The sequence below is a fragment of the Poromitra crassiceps genome (genome assembly GCF_964638095.1).
Source record: "Poromitra crassiceps genome assembly, chromosome: 1".
NCBI classification, from domain to species: domain Eukaryota; kingdom Metazoa; phylum Chordata; class Actinopteri; order Beryciformes; family Melamphaidae; genus Poromitra; species Poromitra crassiceps.
This window is the reverse complement of record NC_139623.1, coordinates 65,846,032-65,865,369: the sequence shown is the minus strand read 5'-3', so window position 1 is coordinate 65,865,369 and position 19,338 is coordinate 65,846,032.

The following is a 19,338-nucleotide window of genomic DNA, read 5'->3' as shown; positions in this document are numbered from 1 at the left end:
ACGCACCACACTCACAAATGATAGCATTATATTTAAATTTTTTGGGGCCCATTCCCTTTATTGCACTGTTTTACATTGACTATAGACGGCTTCCCCCTTGCATAGCGTTGTTATAATGAAAGGAAGTCATGACCTGGAAAATGGTTTTTCCGACTGTAAACAATATCTTTCACATCAACATTTCTAGTTGGCTCTTGTAGTTCAAATTGTATTGTTTCTGCCGAGCATGCTGATCGAGTCAATCTGTGCTTTTTATGGAAGTTGCTGCCTGTTATGAAAGTTCCTGCCTGAAAGGCAAAAGTTGGATATCGGTACCAAAAAATGGACAGAGCTCATTTTACATTGATGAAATACTATAGCTTCATATTGACAGAGCTCAGTTTAGATTGATGAAATAGATCCAAGATTCAAGATTCAAGATTTTTATTGTCACTCCGTAGTACAAGTACGCAGGTGTGAAATTCTTATGCTGTAGACTCTGTTACAGACAAGGTGCAAATAGGTGCAAAATCAAAGCAAACACATTCACAGCAGCAACAATAGGGCAATATAGTTAAGGCAGTTGTGGCAACACTAAAATATGAAGGGTAATAAATAGGTGGTAAGGGTATTAAATATTAAATAGAATGAGATGGAATGTATATTTAAAAAAAGTGTCCAGGTGTGCAAGTGTCAATAATCCGGGTTTATTGAGGGTTTTATTGATGAGTCTCGTGGCCTGCGGAAAGAAACTGTCCCGCAAGCGGCTTGTGCGTGTTTTCAGGACCCTGTATCTTCTCGCTGAGGGCAACAGGGAGAACAGGCTGTTATGCGGGTGGTTTGTGTCCTTGATGATCTTCCGCGACCTCCTGAGGCCCCGCTGATTGTACAGTTCCTGCAGTTTTGGCAGCTCACATCCTGTCACATGCTGGGCCGCGCGCCTCACCCTCCTCAGCACCTTGCAGTCCATGGTGGTACAGTTCCCATACCAGGTAGTGAAGCAGCTGGTCAGCAGGCTCTCAATGGTGCCTCTGTAGAAGTCCCTGAGGATTTTGGGCCTCAGGCCAAATTTCTTTAGGCGTCTGAGTCCATGTAGTCGCTATTGGGCCTTTTTGGCGACAGTGGCGGTGTGGCTGGCCTACGTCAGGTCCTGGTGGATGTTGACTCGCAGGTACTTGAAGCTTTCCACCCTTTCCACCACTGTGCCGTTGATGGTGATTGGGGGGTGAGTCTCCTTCCCCTTCCTGTAATCCACAATGACCTCCTTGGTCTTGGAGATGTTCAGAGAGAGGTGGTTGTCCTGGCACCACTGTTCCAGGGCATGCACCTCCTTCCTGTAGGCCGTCTCATCACCATTGGAGATCTGCCCCACAACTGCTGTGTCGTCTGCAAACATCACGATGGTGTTTGAAGTCTGTGTCGCCATGCAGTCGTGCGTGAAAAAGTTGTACCAGAAGGGGCTGGAGACACAGCTCTGAGGCGCTCCTATGCTGATGGTCAGTGAGGAGGAGGTGTGGTTCTCCACTTTCACCACCTGATGGCGGTCTGTCAGAAAGTCTAGGATCCAGTCACACAGTGCTGTGTACAGGCCCATACCCCTGAGCTTGCTGACCAACCTGGAGGGTACTATGGTGTTGAATGCTGAGCTGTAGTCCACAAACAGCATTCTCACATAGGTATCCCTCCCCTCCAGGTGGGAGAGGGTGGTGTGGAGCACGTGTGCTACTGCATCCGCTGTGCTCCTGTTAGGGCGGTATGCAAATTGTAGAGGGTCGTGGTTGGGGGGAGTGTGGGATATGACCAGCTTCTCCAGGCACTTGCTGGCTATGTAAGTGAGCGCTATGGGGCGCCAGTCATTGAGGCTGGTCACTTTCTGCTGTTTGGGGATGGGGATGATACTGTATATAGCCTCATATTGACAGAGCTCAGTTTAGATTGATGAAATACTGTATAGCCTCATATTGACAGAGCTCAGTTTAGATTGATGAAATACTGTATAGCTTCATATTGACAAGGATCTCAGCCCGCAGGATGTTTGATGGGGGTTTAAATGGAATAGGGTCTTATGAGCAGCGGAAGGTTGCAACTTTGAATTAATTTCTATACCACCCAATCTACGTGACAGAGATGAGAAAAGTAATTTACATGCAGGATTTTATTTTAATAACTGCCACAACAGCTAAAAAAGTTGAAGTCTAATAATTCATTCCGCAAGGAATGAATTGCAAATGATGCAATGCAAATGATGGCAGGTGTGCAGTACCCATGCTGGTTCATTGGATCCCTGTCTCAGCTGCTACATGTAGATTTGAGATGAGAGCCTAGTCTACAGAGAGAGAGAGAGAGCCTGCACAGCCACAGTGTGCACTGCAGTCAAGTTAGTGAGGGCTCCCACTGATCAATCACAATGATCAGACACAGAGAGAGAGAGAGCCTAGTCTACAGAGAGAGAGAGAGAGAGAGAGTCTGGACGATTTTGCAAGTGTCTTTTCTTAAAAGAATGGAGTCTTCTTTCCAAACAAACTTGATTAGCCTGATTTAACTTAATCAAGTTGTGCATCTTGCCTCATCAACATTAGTTTTATTTTGTTTCATTTAATTTTTCACCATCCTTCACCAAGCTTGTTAATAAACATATCACAGTACAGGTCGGTCGGGGCACCTGTTCGGGGCGGAAGGGAACTGGTGGGAATAGCGTGATCCTCCCACGTGCTACGTCCTGCCAGTGAAGCGCCCCACTGTCAGTTGAAAAGACACAGCTGGCAACTGCGCATGTGTCAGAGGAAGCAAGATGCTAGTCTACGGCTCTCCCCAGATCGGCAGAGGGGGGAGCAGCGACTGCGGCAGCAGGGGAAAAATTGGCCAAGTAGAATTGGGGAGAAACAGGGGGGGAAATCAGAAGAAAAAAAAACACAGTACAGAACAATAGACTCTAACGCTGGGGTGTGTGTGCGGGTGTGTGTGTGTGTGTGTGTGTGTGTGTGTGTCTGTGTGTGTGTGTGTGTGTGTGTGTGTGTGTGTGTGTCTGTGTGTGTGTGTGTGTTTGCGTGCGTGTGAGTGTGTGTGTGTGAGTGTGTGTGAGAGTGTGTGTGTGTGAGTCTTATGGCTTGTGGGAAAAAAGTATTCCTCAGACTCTAACGCTGGCTGGAATTGAAACATTTTTGAAGAATCCAGTTTCTCCTCACAGCTCAAGATGATGTACAAAACACTGAGTCACACGTTTCAGCAGTCCCTCCCCCTGCTGTGTCAAGTCCCGTTTTAGCCACAAATATGTTGAAATACAGAAGCAAGACACCATCAAACTGCTGTTTCCTTGTGACTGTAGCTGTCTTCTCCAGGGACCAGGTGCATGCGCAGCTGGCCTCCTAAATCTATTGTCTGATGGGAGTCTTGCCAGCTCTGTAGCCTCTCTAGGGGAATACAGCAAAACCCTGGAAGCCAACAAAGAACAATGGCATGGATTCAACAGTGTAAATAAGGGAAGATACCCTGGCAATCGATGTTTGACTTGCAGTCGAGTCTGACTAATTATCATTGTGCAGCCTATAACCCCAACTTTAACCCAGAGCTCAATAAAGTTACAAAGACTACAAAGTCTGATGCTATATGTTTATTTATGTGCCCCATCATCTTTCTAGCGATGCCATTGGCTTGCCACAATGTAAATGACAACTTCAAAATGTCATTACAAAGTGACAATAATATAAGTTTGATGGAGAGCTGTATTGTGATACTTAAGCGTCACATTTGGGAGAGACATGCAGCAGAACAGCAGAACTACAGCAGAATAAAACTGAGCTAATATTGCGATTCATGTTTCTGCGCACGATACGTATCGTCACATTTTCAATTGTGTATGTATTGTATGTGTTGTATTATGTATATTTTGACATATTGATTTTCAATATATTGTCACATCACTATTTACCAATCTCACTGATATTCATGATGCTTTGTGGGGCAAGTGGAGCAGTGGAGGCAACATTGGTGCGGAACCTTTCTCCCGAATAGAGCTTCCAAACAAGTGTTTGGCTAGACTATGCTCACAGTACAAGGGTAGTCCTTTTCTATATAATATTGCGTCTCAATGCATTGGCCTGTTCCATATAGATCATCAACATTTAAATCTTGTGTAAATATGGAAGCATCTTTTTCATGTCAGTTCAACACAGTTTCCAAGGCAGTTTTAACATGTTAAATTAGTTTTACCATGCCACAATATCCTGTTGTGCTTGTTTGAGTTTGGCCTGTCCGACACCCCAGCCCACCCCTCACGCTGTCTGAGTCTGGCTCCGTGCCCCTCACCTCCTCAACCCACCCCTCATCCTGTCTCAGTCTGGCTCCGTGCCCCTCCCCTCCTCAACCCACCCCTCATCCTGTCTCAGTCTGCCTCCGTGCTCTCCCCTCCTCAACCCACCCCTCATCCTGTCTCAGTCTGCCTCCGTGCCCCTCCCCTCCTCAACCCACCCCTCATCCTGCCTCAGTCTGCCTCCGTGCCCCTCCCCTCCCCTCCTCAACCCACTTTTTTCTTGGTGAAAATGTAATAAACGGCACATTATGTCAGAGTAGGAGGGCTGATCCGTGAGCGGCTGCTTCCGGGACGCGGGTCGGGGTCTTAATCGGCCTCGGCTGGGTCTACTGGGCGAGCGTGTATGATGTTGACAGACCCGAAACACCGTACAACCCCAGCTAACATCACTGATGACACGTCCCAGCGCATGCTGTAGTATGTATTTTGAACGTAGAATCCTGGCTCCCCTGGCCAGTGACACTTGGGAATAGACTAGGTGACAACTAAGTATAGTTTGGTGACAAGCTGGAGAGACAGTTGACGGTCGGAGAGACGGCACCCGGTACGGGATGGATTTAGCACCCCATCCTGGCTCTCTTGTGAGGGAGAAATCCACAAACGCTACGGATTAGCCTCCTGAAAATCTGTGTAAAGATCGGCGCGGCCTGGGGTCCTTCAGGCTAGAGCGAGGTGCTCGGCGCAGGCGAATGACGTGCAGCGCACAGGCCTTCTTGAGGCATCCTCTCTGCCCATGGTACGCCATGATGGTACGGCATGGTAGGATTGCCTTTTCCCCAGGGAGGGTCTGGTGAGACGAAGGAGGAGCGCGGCCGGGAGAAACCCACAGGGCCTGAGCCTCCATGCACCGAAGGGTCTTTCAATAATGCGGTGTAGCACTAACTCTATTGCAGCGGATTGGGCGTGATCGGCCCTTCCGCGGGCAATGTTGCAGATAGAGTAGGAGGGCTGATCCGTGAGCGGCTGCTTCGGGGACGCGGGTCGGGGTCTTAATCGGCCTCGGCTGGGTCTACTGGGCGAGGGTGTATGATGTTGACAGACCCGAAACACCTTACGACCCCAGCTAACATCACTGATGACGCGTCCCAGCGCATGCTGTAGTATGTATTTTGAACGTATGTAATACAATTACAAAATGCACTGCCTTTGTCATTTGATTTTTTTTTAGAAGGTAATAAATATATTTGACCATAAAAAGCATTGTAATTGCTGGTATTATTGACTTTCCTTACTTACATGCAACATAGTGTCGACCCGTGCCAATTAAGCCAGAATGCGCAGAACATTATTGGCCCGGATTTATGTTGGGCAGACCCCGCAGTTTCGGAAGCCTCTTAGATTGGGTTCGTGTGGGATTTATGAAGTGTTCGTATCAGCCGATTAGGCTACAGCATAAGTAGCATTCATTGATAAATCCTGATTTCACAACATTGCGAGGCAAAATACGTTCAAAAGAGAGATTTCTCTGACCTTGAAATATAAAGTATAATGTCGCAAGTAAAATTAGTTTCATTTGGCAGCCTGGAATGTGTCATCGAAGAACATGCAACAATTTTGAAAGAAATCCCGCTGCAGTCACAGCAAACCATCTGAACCTTAATGTTTCATTTTGGACTATGACACTAGATCATTTATAATAGTAATTATAATAGTGTGTACAGTAGTTCCCCCTCAGCCATCTGCCTTCAAGCAACCAATTCACCCATGTCTGCGCTGTAACTAACCTGTCTGATCTGGCGATATGAGCTGATGAGTGAATTTCTATTCCATGATGATTTCTCTCATTCAGATGTCCCTGTCCAAAGATCTTTCTTGTTGATTCCTTCTGTCAATTATTTATTGATTTATTGATTTATTGATTTATTTAGTCACCATAAGTTTATGATTTGAAATCTGAGGTTCAGATTTCTGTTCCTGCTGCAACCCGATCCCCCATTCGACAGTTAATTGCAAATTTGAAAATATATTTTGCAGGTATTATTTAGCTACAGTAAGATTAACAAAAATGATTAAACTGTGGGTTTAATAGTTAAAAAATATATATATTTAGGGAATAATGTATGTTGTCGGAACCAGTGGTTGTTTGACTGGTGATAAAACCAGGACACAAGGACTTGAATTTGAATGAGAGTCAATAACATTAAAATGCTGCCTATGGTCAAATATATTTATACCAAGAAAAAAGGGCAAGCATGCATTTTGTAATAACCACCGTAACGTGTAATGCATGTATTACAAAATGCAGCAAACTTTATTACATATTGCATTCAGAGGATTTATTACATAATGCGCATATTATTACATGATGCGGCGTTATTACATAATGAAAGTGAAATTTTATTACATTATGGCATTTTATTACATAATGTGCAGTTATTACATAATGCAGTTAATACATAACCCTCCATCCACCCAGACCACAACACCCTTACTGGCCACCGTGGTTTTTCAATAGCAGATTCTATGACGTGTCTAACATACTATATGTAGAAATATATGCAACAAATTTTTTGGTTCAGAAGCGTGATATTCTACGTACCGGTGAGTTGCAGAAATGTATAATGCCGAAATTGTATTCTGGCCACCAGGCTGAGTTGAAATGACATTTGAAAGCAAGAAAGGGAGCTGAAGATTTAAATGTATGTTTCCTGTCAATGAATCGATGTGTGGCCTTACGCCGATGGTGTGCACACATTGCTCACATGTAAATATCACCGGTGTTGGGTGAAAATCTTGTACTCTATTACATTTCAGGAAGTAAGAAGAATAAGCCTTTTTTCCTGGGAAGGGTAATAGGGTTTTCCCAACTCAGGTAAACTCATGTTTAGCATATATGTCACTATAATTACCGTAAGCAAATGAGACCATGGTGGAGACGACTGACTGGTAGCACACCAGTGGCATTGTTAGAACTTGTATTTGCTCAAATTAAGACGACATGTCCTATAATCGCTTCCTAAAGATTCATATCTCTTGCATTTTTGCTGGAAATTTTTCCACCTTACTTTCACTCCTTCCACCATCTGTCATTACCAGAAACTTTGGAAGCTTTTTTTTTGACAGCAATCCAGCAGATTTTGAGGCAAATCCAACCGACTGGCATGCAGTGCAGAGGCCGATAGAAGCTGCCAACAATGATCTTATTTGTTTACAATAATTAGGCTATAGAATGAATCAGTGTGACATCACAACAACAAACTAGAACAACTGCACCGCGGATATATGTCTCTGCCAACAAGTGAGCAGTCGACATCCATGTCTGTCCAGATTTTGACGTTTTAACCAAATGTGAAGAAATTCCGTAAAGGTGTTACTGAGATATGACATTAGGCTACTGAGCTTGAAAATGGCATTTGTGAGGTCAAAGCGACCTTGACCTTTGACCACCAAAATGTAATCAGTCCATCCTTGAGTCCAAGTGGACGTTTGAGGCAAATCCCCCCCAAACCCCGATCCCCACACCCGGTCGGTGGCAACAACAAAAATTGGTGGTTTGAAGCCAGATTTGGAGAATATTAACATTAGGATTACACTGTTGTGATGGCATTATTCTGTCTTACCATCAATTCAGCACTTGGGCCGGGGTGTTCTGACTGGTAGCACACCAGTGGCATTGTTAGAACTTGTATTTGCTCAAATTAAGACGACATGTCCTATAATCGCTTCCTAAAGATTCATATCTCTTGCATTTTTGCTGGAAATTTTTCCACCTTACTTTCACTCCTTCCACCATCTGTCATTACCAGAAACTTTGGAAGCTTTTTTTTTGACAGCAATCCAGCAGATTTTGAGGCAAATCCAACCGACTGGCATGCAGTGCAGAGGCCGATAGAAGCTGCCAACAATGATCTTATTTGTTTACAATAATTAGGCTATAGAATGAATCAGTGTGACATCACAACAACAAACTAGAACAACTGCACCGCGGATATATGTCTCTGCCAACAAGTGAGCAGTCGACATCCATGTCTGTCCAGATTTTGACGTTTTAACCAAATGTGAAGAAATTCCGTAAAGGTGTTACTGAGATATGACATTAGGCTACTGAGCTTGAAAATGGCATTTGTGAGGTCAAAGCGACCTTGACCTTTGACCACCAAAATGTAATCAGTCCATCCTTGAGTCCAAGTGGACGTTTGAGGCAAATCCCCCCCAAACCCCGATCCCCACACCCGGTCGGTGGCAACAACAAAAATTGGTGGTTTGAAGCCAGATTTGGAGAATATTAACATTAGGATTACACTGTTGTGATGGCATTATTCTGTCTTACCATCAATTCAGCACTTGGGCCGGGGTGTTCTTCAGCAGCAGGCCCTGCTCTTTCTGCGGTATCTGGTTCTATGATGTCTGCTTCATTGCTGCTCTCCTCTTTGCCTCTGTCCTGCTGCTCCTTCACTGCTGGGGCCTCCACTCACATCTCCCTGCCTGTCCTGTCTATTGGGAGATACAGTCAATTATAGTTGGCAACATGTAAAACCACTTTAAAACTTGGTATCTCAAAAATACACAAAGAAAAAAATTATCCATTTGCTCCCCTTTCAAAACAGCTGCCAGACAGCAAAGAGACACTCCCCTGTTAAGCTGCTCCTTTCCACCACCATCGCCATCACTCTCCTTTCTTTTAATGAGCCATCTGAAAATTCAAACCTGATTTGACAAAGTTTAACTATGTGAATTTTAGGGCTGTCCCGAATACCATATTTAGAGCGTCAACGCTTTGAGGAGATAAAATCGATCATAATCAAAGCTTCGTCTACGGTCTCCGCAGGGGCGGGCTGCAAAACAACAACAACAACAACAACAAACTCGGCTGTGGCAATGACACTGTGTGGTGGCTTGAATATCACTTTATCAGACAACAGCAGTGCTGTGTGATACACAGAAGTCAAGACACTATAGCCAGAGGAACACACAAACAGGTAGGCTACTACGTCCACGGCTCATGGTATACTGTCTTCTAGGCTTACAAACTCGTTCCTGATTTTTATCCAACTGCTCTCAGTCCGACGTAGCCGTCAAAGTAGCATTAGACACGGAGTGCAGATATTATAATTTGCCACAAAATGTTAATTTATTCAGGTGGGCTCAACGCGGACTTCTCCCTGCTGTCACCAAGCAGAGCTACGTGTAGCCTAGTATTATGACACTTCCTGGCACTATAGGGACCGCAACTCGGGTGTTTCAGTTTTCCACTAGGGGGATCTAAAGTCTATTTCTTGGAAAAAAAATATTTATTTACATTAGTACACCATAGCTTATTTGAACTATCCATTCCATATCAAATTAAGACATTTTGGGGTCATTAAATACGTGAATCTTGTTAAATAAAACTCGAGTTGTTTTAGTACTTGGAAATGAGCAGAACAAAGGCTCACTCCTGTATTTGCAATACAGAGTTTCGATTGGCTATTCAGCTTTTGTTTACATCGGAGTAGCCACGAGATCCTTGTTTCCTGCTCCCACTCGCAGGGACTGTGGTCTCTCTGACATGGTCTGACTGCTTTAGCTAATGCAGCTAGCTCCCTGATTAACCCAGAACATGGTCTGACTGCTTTAGCTAATGCAGCTAGCTCCCTGATTAACCCAGAACATAAGAGGAATTCACTGACAAATGCTGAAAGGCGCCTGTGCGGATTACCTTTTTTAAACTTTATTTGCGAGTACTGCCGGGCTACTTTCCTGACACAACACGTGCATGTTGATGTGGAAACAGCTTTAGCGAAGCCTTAAACAAACTCGATTCAAAAAACATGCAGTTTTAACGGAAGATGCATTCTGACGCATTCAGGCAAAGACAAAGGCGCTTGCCTTTGTTACATCGCCCAAAAGCCGCCAGTCAAAATAGTGGTTGCACTAACATTACACTGTGGATGATTTTACAAGTGGCATTCAAGTCATATCTGACTAGTTTTCAATGTATTTCTCCCCTCAAAAGTTAGGCTATATGTCTCGATATAGGCTGATGCAACTCTTGCATTTTTACATAGCCTACAAGACAGACAGGTCGGGAGGAAAATAAACCATTCAAGCCGTTTGCAGCACTTGAGGAAACCGTGAGTTTGCTCGTTTAATTCGTTGATATAAGCGATTGCCCGAACGATTAATTAATTCATAGGCTATGTGAACGTTAGCGGGTACTTAGCCTATGCAGTAGGCTAAAAGTAGTAGGCTATCATCTCCTTGTTGCATTTTTAAACTGGCAGATGGGGGAGAAAGAAACGATTCAATTTTTACTTGTTTACTCACCTAATTTGGCTCTCTTCCAAATAATCCAGCCACGTAACGCTAAATCCATTCATGAAAATAATGATCACTGGGACATTAATGGTTTGTAAAGTGCCATTTAACCACCCTCCCACTCAGACATACATGATCCGGAACATGCGCTGCCGATGTTACAAAACAGCCGTTTTTCCAATGACACAGATCCTGTACTAGCCGCATAAGGCGCATAAGGCGGTTAATTGTGTCTAAACATGCAGGCCGAATGGCTAGCAGCTGGTTATAATCCGGATTTCACTGCATGTTTAGAAGGGGCTTATGTGTGACACATCATTTGAAAGCTTACAGTCTGCAGTTTCAGAAAAACTTTCAAAAAAATTAAGAATTACCTCGGCCTATACTTGTGGGTCGAAATGCCAGGAGCTGTCACTGCTGCTACTTAATAATAACGTTATAAACAAACGAGTTGAATTGAATTCACTTGAGTGAAATTACGAAAGAAGTGTATGCTAGTTTTATGTTTACAACATGAGCTCTCACGTCCGCCGGGGGAAAGCAAGGTGCGTTTGTTGGTGTGCACGGTGCATGCCGGTGGTGGGGTGGAGTAAAGTTCTCTGTGTTGGCCCGAAGGACTCAGCCGAGCCAGAAAACTAGAGTGTCATGAAGCTACACCTCCTCACGTCAGCTGGCTGTTCATATGGAGAGAGAAAGACAGGGGAGGAGAGCAGGGTGGAAAAAAGAAAAAAAAGCATTGATTGCCTCGACCAAAAAAATAAAACAACACCTGTGGCTAGCAGCAGCGCCTGTTTTGGGGGGGGCGGCTCTGCGCCAACCTAAGATATATGGTAGGGGAAACACTGGAATTTAGTAAAAATGTACAGCCTTCTAGAGTGAATGCTGGCTCCATAGGTCCCATTATAAAGGCTGTACAAAACGTTAAACTGCGATTTCTTAAACAGTACAAACGATAAATTCAAGCTGAATTAAGAGTCCTTAAAAGTGGAGTGTCTAGCTTAAAGTATGAAGGAGCAGTTAAGAGTTCAAACAGGGCATGGTTTCACCCTGAACCCCTGTTTAAAACAAATGGCAGTTACACCCGGAAGTATACAGTAGCTAATCAGTTTGTTTACAAACTGTTTGTCCTATACGAATGCCAGAAGATGCTGTATTGATGTTCAAGTGATGCATGTAACACCTTTAAAACATGAAGGTCACCAAGGTCACATGAACAACATGGCTGAGCACATTGTGATACAGTTCTACAGCGCCTCACAGCTTTGTGTCTTTGTGGAATTATTCCTTCCCTTTAGCCTGTGGCTGGAACAGCAAGCAATTAAGAGAAGTTTAATTGCAAAGGTCTTGCATTAGCCAGCCGACCAAAAGCAGGAATCCCTGTAACACGGCCAACAGGCTTCACATGCGCAGTGGTGGGATTACTGTGTGATTAGTGGCGTCACAGAGGGACTCGCTGTCACAGTCATTACTAAACTGGAAGAGAAAAAGCCAGGAGAGTCAGCCGGATCACCTCGTCTATGAGCTACAAATTGGGAACAATTAGCCTATGTGTCGGCGTCATAACATTCTTTCACAAGCAAAAGGCAGGAGCAACACATTACAGCATGTGTGTGTGTGTGGAACATTACAGCATGTGTGTGTGTGTGGAACATTACAGCATGTGCATGTGTGTGGAACATTACAGCATGTGTGTGTGTGTGTGGAACATTACAGCATGTGCGTGTGTGTGTGTGGAACATTACAGCATGTGTGTGTGTGTGTGTGTGTGTGTGTGTGTGTGTGTGTGTGTGTGTGTGTGTGTGTGTGTGTGTGTGTGAAACATTACAGCATGTGTGTGTGTGGAACATTACAGCATGTGTGTGTGTGTGTGGAACATTACAGCATGTGTGTGTGTGGAACATTACAGCATGTGTGTGTGTGTGGAACATTACAGCATGTGTGTGTGTGTGTGTGTGTGTGTGTGGAACATTACAGCATGTGTGTGTGTGTGGAACATTACAGCATGAGTAGTAGTGTTGTGTGGGTCATAGAGAGAAACAAAAAATAATGTTTTTTTCTAGGTGGGCGTGGCTTTGGGCACCTTACGTCATCAAAGGAGGGGGTCGTGGGTTATTTTTTTGGTAAAAGTGTATTTTTTTCAGTACTTCCGCAAAGGGTACTTCTCCATTTTTGCCTTGTGCTTAAAGCCATTTTGAGCAAAAATGCTTTATTTCAGTACTTCTGCAAAGGCCACTTCTGTTTTTAAATCACTTTCTTGTGAAAAGTGATTATTTCAAAAGGCCTCCAAAGGCCACTTCCGCATTTTCCCCCCATACCACCAGCTCACGACAAACAGCAGCGTTTTTTTTTATCTGGGGCAAATACATTTGGCCCATTTGAGCAATCATTATGTAACACAGCGGCGACCATTTTCACTGTCTACAGATTCCTCTCCTTTGCTCACTGTTGTTATGGGCGAGCTTGTGAAACATCAGTGAATGCGACTTCCGCATCACGTCTCTCTCTTCGTGACAAACGTGATGCGTGTCCTTCCGTCAGTTTTGATCTCGGCCAAAATGCATTTTGGCCCATTTTAGGAGCTACTAAACTAATATTTGTTAACAGCGGCGACCATTTTCACTGTCTATAGATTCCTCTGCTTGCTCACTGGTGTTTCACAATCTCTGACTCACCCAGGCTTCCCCTGCCAGCCCATCCCACCCCATCCCCCACGTTTTATCACTTCCGTTTTAAATAAACTTGTTTGTTTTTTGACCGTCAGGTGGGGGGCGTACCCGGCAACACGTAACGCCCCTTGAAAGCTACGAATAGCGGCGAGATCAGGTGGGCGTTCCCGGCAACACGTAACGCCCCCTTGAAAGCTATGAATAGCTGCTTGCTCACGTATTTCTCTGACTCACCCATAGAGGCCCCACAGGTTCCCCCTGACAACCATCCCACCCCATACCCGCTTATATGTATGTACAATACAATGTACAATGTATCCACCATTCAAATATTCCATAATTGCATATTGTGCATGCAAATATTCCATAATTGCATGTTGAGCAGGCTATCTTAGCTAGTATAGCCTACTAATGTATAGCAAAGCATTCTGGGTATTCCCAAGGCTATTCTGTAGATTCCATCCGGGCAACACACACACACACACACGCACACACACACACACCCACCCACCCACCCACCCACCCACCCACTCACACACATATTCACAGCCAGCCACAAACACACGCACCCACAAATTCACAGGTAAACATGACACACTGAAACATTCCAGTCAACTTCATCATTCATGTGTGATATTATGTATTTTCCCATGTTTTTCCCACTCCGGATCCAATTGTGACATCACCATGATGATTTTTGATAGGCTATAAGCCTATTAAGCTTTGAACTAAATTTGATTAATACAGATTGAGGTTTCAATTTCAGGTTTGAATTGAAAACGATTGAATACAGACTATGGTGTATGACTATGCCGTTTGCCCGTCTCTCAACCAGACCAGAGTTACCCAGCATGCACTAGTGTGTTTCAACACTGTGTTTTTGGAGATTATATGTGCTACGTTAGTTATGTGATGACTACTAGAGTTTGTACCCGTGTGAACTACATTGCTTTACGTTGTAAAATGTTATATGGCAGTAAAATGCCACTGAATGACCAAATTGATGCATTGATAAAAGTTAGTTTGTTGTTTATGCGTATGCAATAACGGATGCGTTATTATATTTACTGGAATACATACACACGCCAGCCTATGTGTCCTATCAGAGTTTGTTACGTTATTGTACAGTACAATAAACAAAACAACATGATAGCATCAGCTGCATCACTATACGTGTGAGCGTAAGTATTAATGGTTTGCAACTTGTTTGTGTTGTACAGCATTTGGTTCAAACATATGGCGACATTGAATCAGTGTTAGCTTAGCGCTAGCTAGCTAGCATACACTACGATCTGTAGAATTGGCCTGGTCTTGGTCGATATGACCAAAAATTGATATAACGTTACAGTAGCATGGACCCCTCTCGTTTTTTATTACAGTTGAAGATTTCACAAATCTCAACCACTCTCAATCTTGGTACAACCCAGACCCCGGATATCCGTGACCTACGGGTATTATTTCAAAATATGGAATCTTGGAACGTGAACAAACATCTTAGTTTTATGTATCTGTATTTTATATGATTATTTTAATAGTTACTAACTATATTATTATATAACTAACTAGTCCTCCTCACAGAATTGGTTAATTTACTGTGAGACTTTATGTTTTGTAGACAAGCACCAAGTATATATATATATATATATATATATATATATATATATATATATATATAATAATAATAATAATGGTATATAATAATAATAATCTTTGTAATACAATATATTTGTTGTATGTATTACAACTTAATTCAACTTTGTCTCTCCTCTCCTCCCCTCCCATCCCCTCTACTCTCCTCTCCTCTCCTCTCCTCTCCTCCCCCCTCCTCTCCTCTCCTCTCCTCTTCTCTCCTCTCCCCACCTCTCCTCTTCTCTTCTCTCCTCTCCACACCTCACCCCCTCCTATCTCCTCTTCTCTCCCCTCCTCTCCTCTCCTCTCTTCTCTCCTCTCCTCACCTCACGTCTCCTCTCGTCTCCTCACCTCACCCCTCTCCTCTCTTCTCCTCTCCTTACAAGCCTATAGATGAGGGATTTCAGACAATGTGTCCATTGTTACAATATTGTCAACAAAAATAGCACTAGTCTAAATAACATAACTTAATTCAACTTTTCTTACTACACATTCCAAACATTAACACACATCAAACACAACAACTCTTTTCTTACTACACATTCCAAACATTAACACACATCAACACAACAACTCTTTCTTACTACACTTTCCAAACATTAACACACATCAAACACAACAACTCTTTCTTACTACACTTTCCAAACATTAACACACATCAAACACAACAACTCTTTCCCACTACACTTTCCAAACATTAACACACATCAAACACAACAACTCTTTCTTACTACACTTTCCAAACATTAACACACATCAAACACAACAACTCTTTCTTACTACACTTTCCAAACATTAACACACATCAAACACAACAACTCTTTCCCACTACACTTTCCAAATGTTAACACACATCAAACACAACAACTCTTTCTTACTACACTTTCCAAATGTTAACACACATCAAACACAACAACTCTTTCCCACTACACTTTCCAAACATTAACACACATCAAACACAACAACTCTTTCACTACACTTTCCAAACATTAGGCGTTTCTAAGATGTGGGGTCAATATCAATCTACAATCTAGATTGATTTGATTCATTAATTTGGCGTTCTCTCATGCAAAATATCCAACATCCAATATCCAGAAGTAGTGATTACTACACAGAAGTAACTTTAGTTCCACCATTTGCTCTTTGCTTCAAACATAATTTGGATCAGTTGTAACTTTGACCATTTCTAACAATTTCTAGACAGTGAATTTACACAAGCACTTGAGTGAAATTCATAGTACCTATAGGGACTGTGATTGAATGAACGCAGATTGTCAGATTTGTTTACCAAACCCTTATCCTGGTGCCTGCAAGGTTCGTCTGTACCACTAATGTCAGCCACTATGTGTTACAATATTGGGCTGGTGTCATAGACCTGGCCCAAAAGTACATACATACATGTTAGTTAGTTAGTTAGTGATAATAGTCAAACATGGTTTTTCATGTTCTGACTTGCTGAAATGTGTGTTGCATATGTCAGGTGTGCCTGATCACTGTTGTTGTGACTGCACATGTTAGTTACACATAATAGTCAAACATGGTTTTTTCATGTTCTGACTTGCTGAAATGTGTGTTGCATATATACATGTTAGTTACACATAATAGTCAAACATAAGTTTTCATGTTCTGACGTGCTGAAATGTTTTACACGTCACGTAAAACAGTTTTTAAAACAGTTAATTGGCCTACACAATGTGTAATTTCAGTTTATTGTAAGTTATTGCATAGTTGCAATCTTTCATACTTGCATACTTACAAGTGGTTTGTTTTTAATGGCGTGTGATTTGCGGTTCTAATTAACCAATGTGTATTTTCAGGTGATTGTAAGTGTGTCATACATACCTACAAGCCTTCATATCAGTTGGTTGTGCCAATGATTTTCTGCACCTCTTGGTGCGTCAGCATTGTCTTTGTCAGGCTTAGAAGCAATGTCTAAACAGTAAACAGTTTATGACAAGTGGTGGCAGCATGCTATGCTACTACACAAGACGTGTTATGGTACATAAATAATATGTAGCGTGTAATAATCTGAAGTCTACTCTGTCATTATTTTTACATTTGACTTTGAGAACTATAATGAACTGTTAGTCTCTGTACTGATGTACAAGAGTAACAAGATTGAGGTTGTGAAATCTTCAACCGGAATAAAAAACTGGATATAATATAACTGAATCAGTTAGGCCAAACTATTATCAGTCATGTCGGTAATGACCGGGGGAAATTATATGATTATTGTCCATTGTGTGTATGATACAACTTTGTTTATCATTCTGCCCCTCACACTATACAGTCTGTATTTAACTCAACACACTGTACCTGCCCCTTGACCTCGGAGGGGCTCTTCTGTCAACGGGCCTGAGGCAAGGTGTGGTGATCACAAGCATTGGCATAAATATTGTGGTAAATGAAATTGGTAAATTGGTTAAGCAAAGCAAGTAATGCTTTTGCAATGAAGTTTGTAAGATGTATTTTACAAGATATCTTCTGAGATTTGGTTATATTAACTTATTATTTATATTATTATTCTATTATTATTATTCTAATTATTATTATTCTAATTATTATCTACTATTATTCTAATTATTATTATATTATTATATTATTATTATTATTAGGGGTTATTAGCTATACATATTAAAGTATAGATGATTGTTTTGCCCACCTTATTTGGTTGCCTTATCAAAACAAATGTACAGCATGTTAAAGTTTTAAATAAAGTCAAGTCAAGTCAAATCCAACAGGTCTTAATGTCAATTAATTTAGCTTTAACATGTTTTTTTTGAAACACACACCCACACATTGACCCCTCTCATATATACGTAACTGCCTATAACTGTACATATATTCCTTTCACACACACACACACACACACACACTTTTCAAAATAGACACTCTTTCATATTGTGATTCATAGTGATTCTTGTTTGTTTTATGTGATCCCGGTTTTTAAGCAAACCGGATCCAGTTTCCTTGTATGTGTACATCCTGTACAAGGTACATCCTGTACAAGGTACATACTACATTGGACTCAATGATCCACAGATGTATCAAACAAATGTATGTTTTACTGATACAAATGACCAAATTACCACAAATTCAACATGTAATGCCATTTTCTCAATAATTTTGGTCAAAACATTTGGTGTGACCCAGATCAGACATTGTAATGAGGACCTTGTTATCACTGGCGTATACCCAGACTTGGCACATTGGATGTGCCCAAGATCAGACATTGTAATGACTTGATCAAAAATATTACAGACAATATATATATATATATATATATATAGTAAATATAATTGTATAATATATTCAAAGTATTGTTAATTGTTAATTATTATTATTCAAAAACCTGAAAATACTGTAAATACTGTAAATAAACTAAACTAAACCTAAAACATGCTAAGTTGTACTGTGTGTTAATTTAATGTGTTTTTGAAACACACAACCACATATAAAATCTCAAGTGAGATTTTGAGAAAGAAAAAAGAGAAAAGAAAAAAAAGTTTAAAGTATATAAACCCCTCCTAGCTATGTGATTATGTCTGACACATAGAGGCGAAACATGGTACTGAATTGGCTATCCAAATAGCCCGTGGTAAACTAAGTACTTATCAAAGCAACTTATCAAACTCTTCATAACATCCTGACTACTGTAATAGTAGTAATACTGACAGGCTACAATTAGTTCAATTAGTTCAATTAGTTTAACTAAAACCAAGAAGAGAGGTCACATAACTTTACATCACATACATTTCACTGTTTTTTCCTGATTTTCACTGATTTACCTTTGTTTATTCTTCATGTGTAAAGCGCTTTGGGCTGCATTTTATGTATGAAAGGTGCTATACAAATAAAAGTTTATTATTATTATTATTATTATTATTATTATTATTATTATAAACAAGCTATTTTGTGCTGGTCTCTATCAAACTTTAACTTTAAAAGTACACTTTGCGTGGAAAACAACTCTTCTCGAGCAGTTTGTGTAATTGTAATTGCATTTACCCACACTGTCCCACAATCAAACCTCTGAAAAATCCTGTCCCACCCTAAACCCTAAACCCTAAAACCTAACCATGCTTGGTGGAGTCCATTGACGTATATATTAATGGACCAAAAAGGAGCTCATTGACTTTGACACAGCAAAATGAAGCTCACTTCCGGATATTGTTTCATTTCGCTTGATGGGTTGAATGAATTAAATTGAATGAAATGCTCCCCCTAGCGGCTGCCGGGGTAGTTTCCGAATTTGCCCTGTCTCCCTTATCGCCGTAATGCATTATGGGTAGTCAGATACTACCGGTACTTTGCCTAATGTAGCGGCTAACGCTACTTACTTTGCATTACAGCATTGCATTACATTGATTTAACTTGATTTTTGATCTAACCCCAGCGCTGGGTAGTTGTTTATAACGTGACTATATTTATAACGCTATAATGTACTCTGTTTTCTGGGGCTGAATCCAATGGTCTGAATACAGAGTTAAATCTGAATACGTTAAATGGTCCACCATG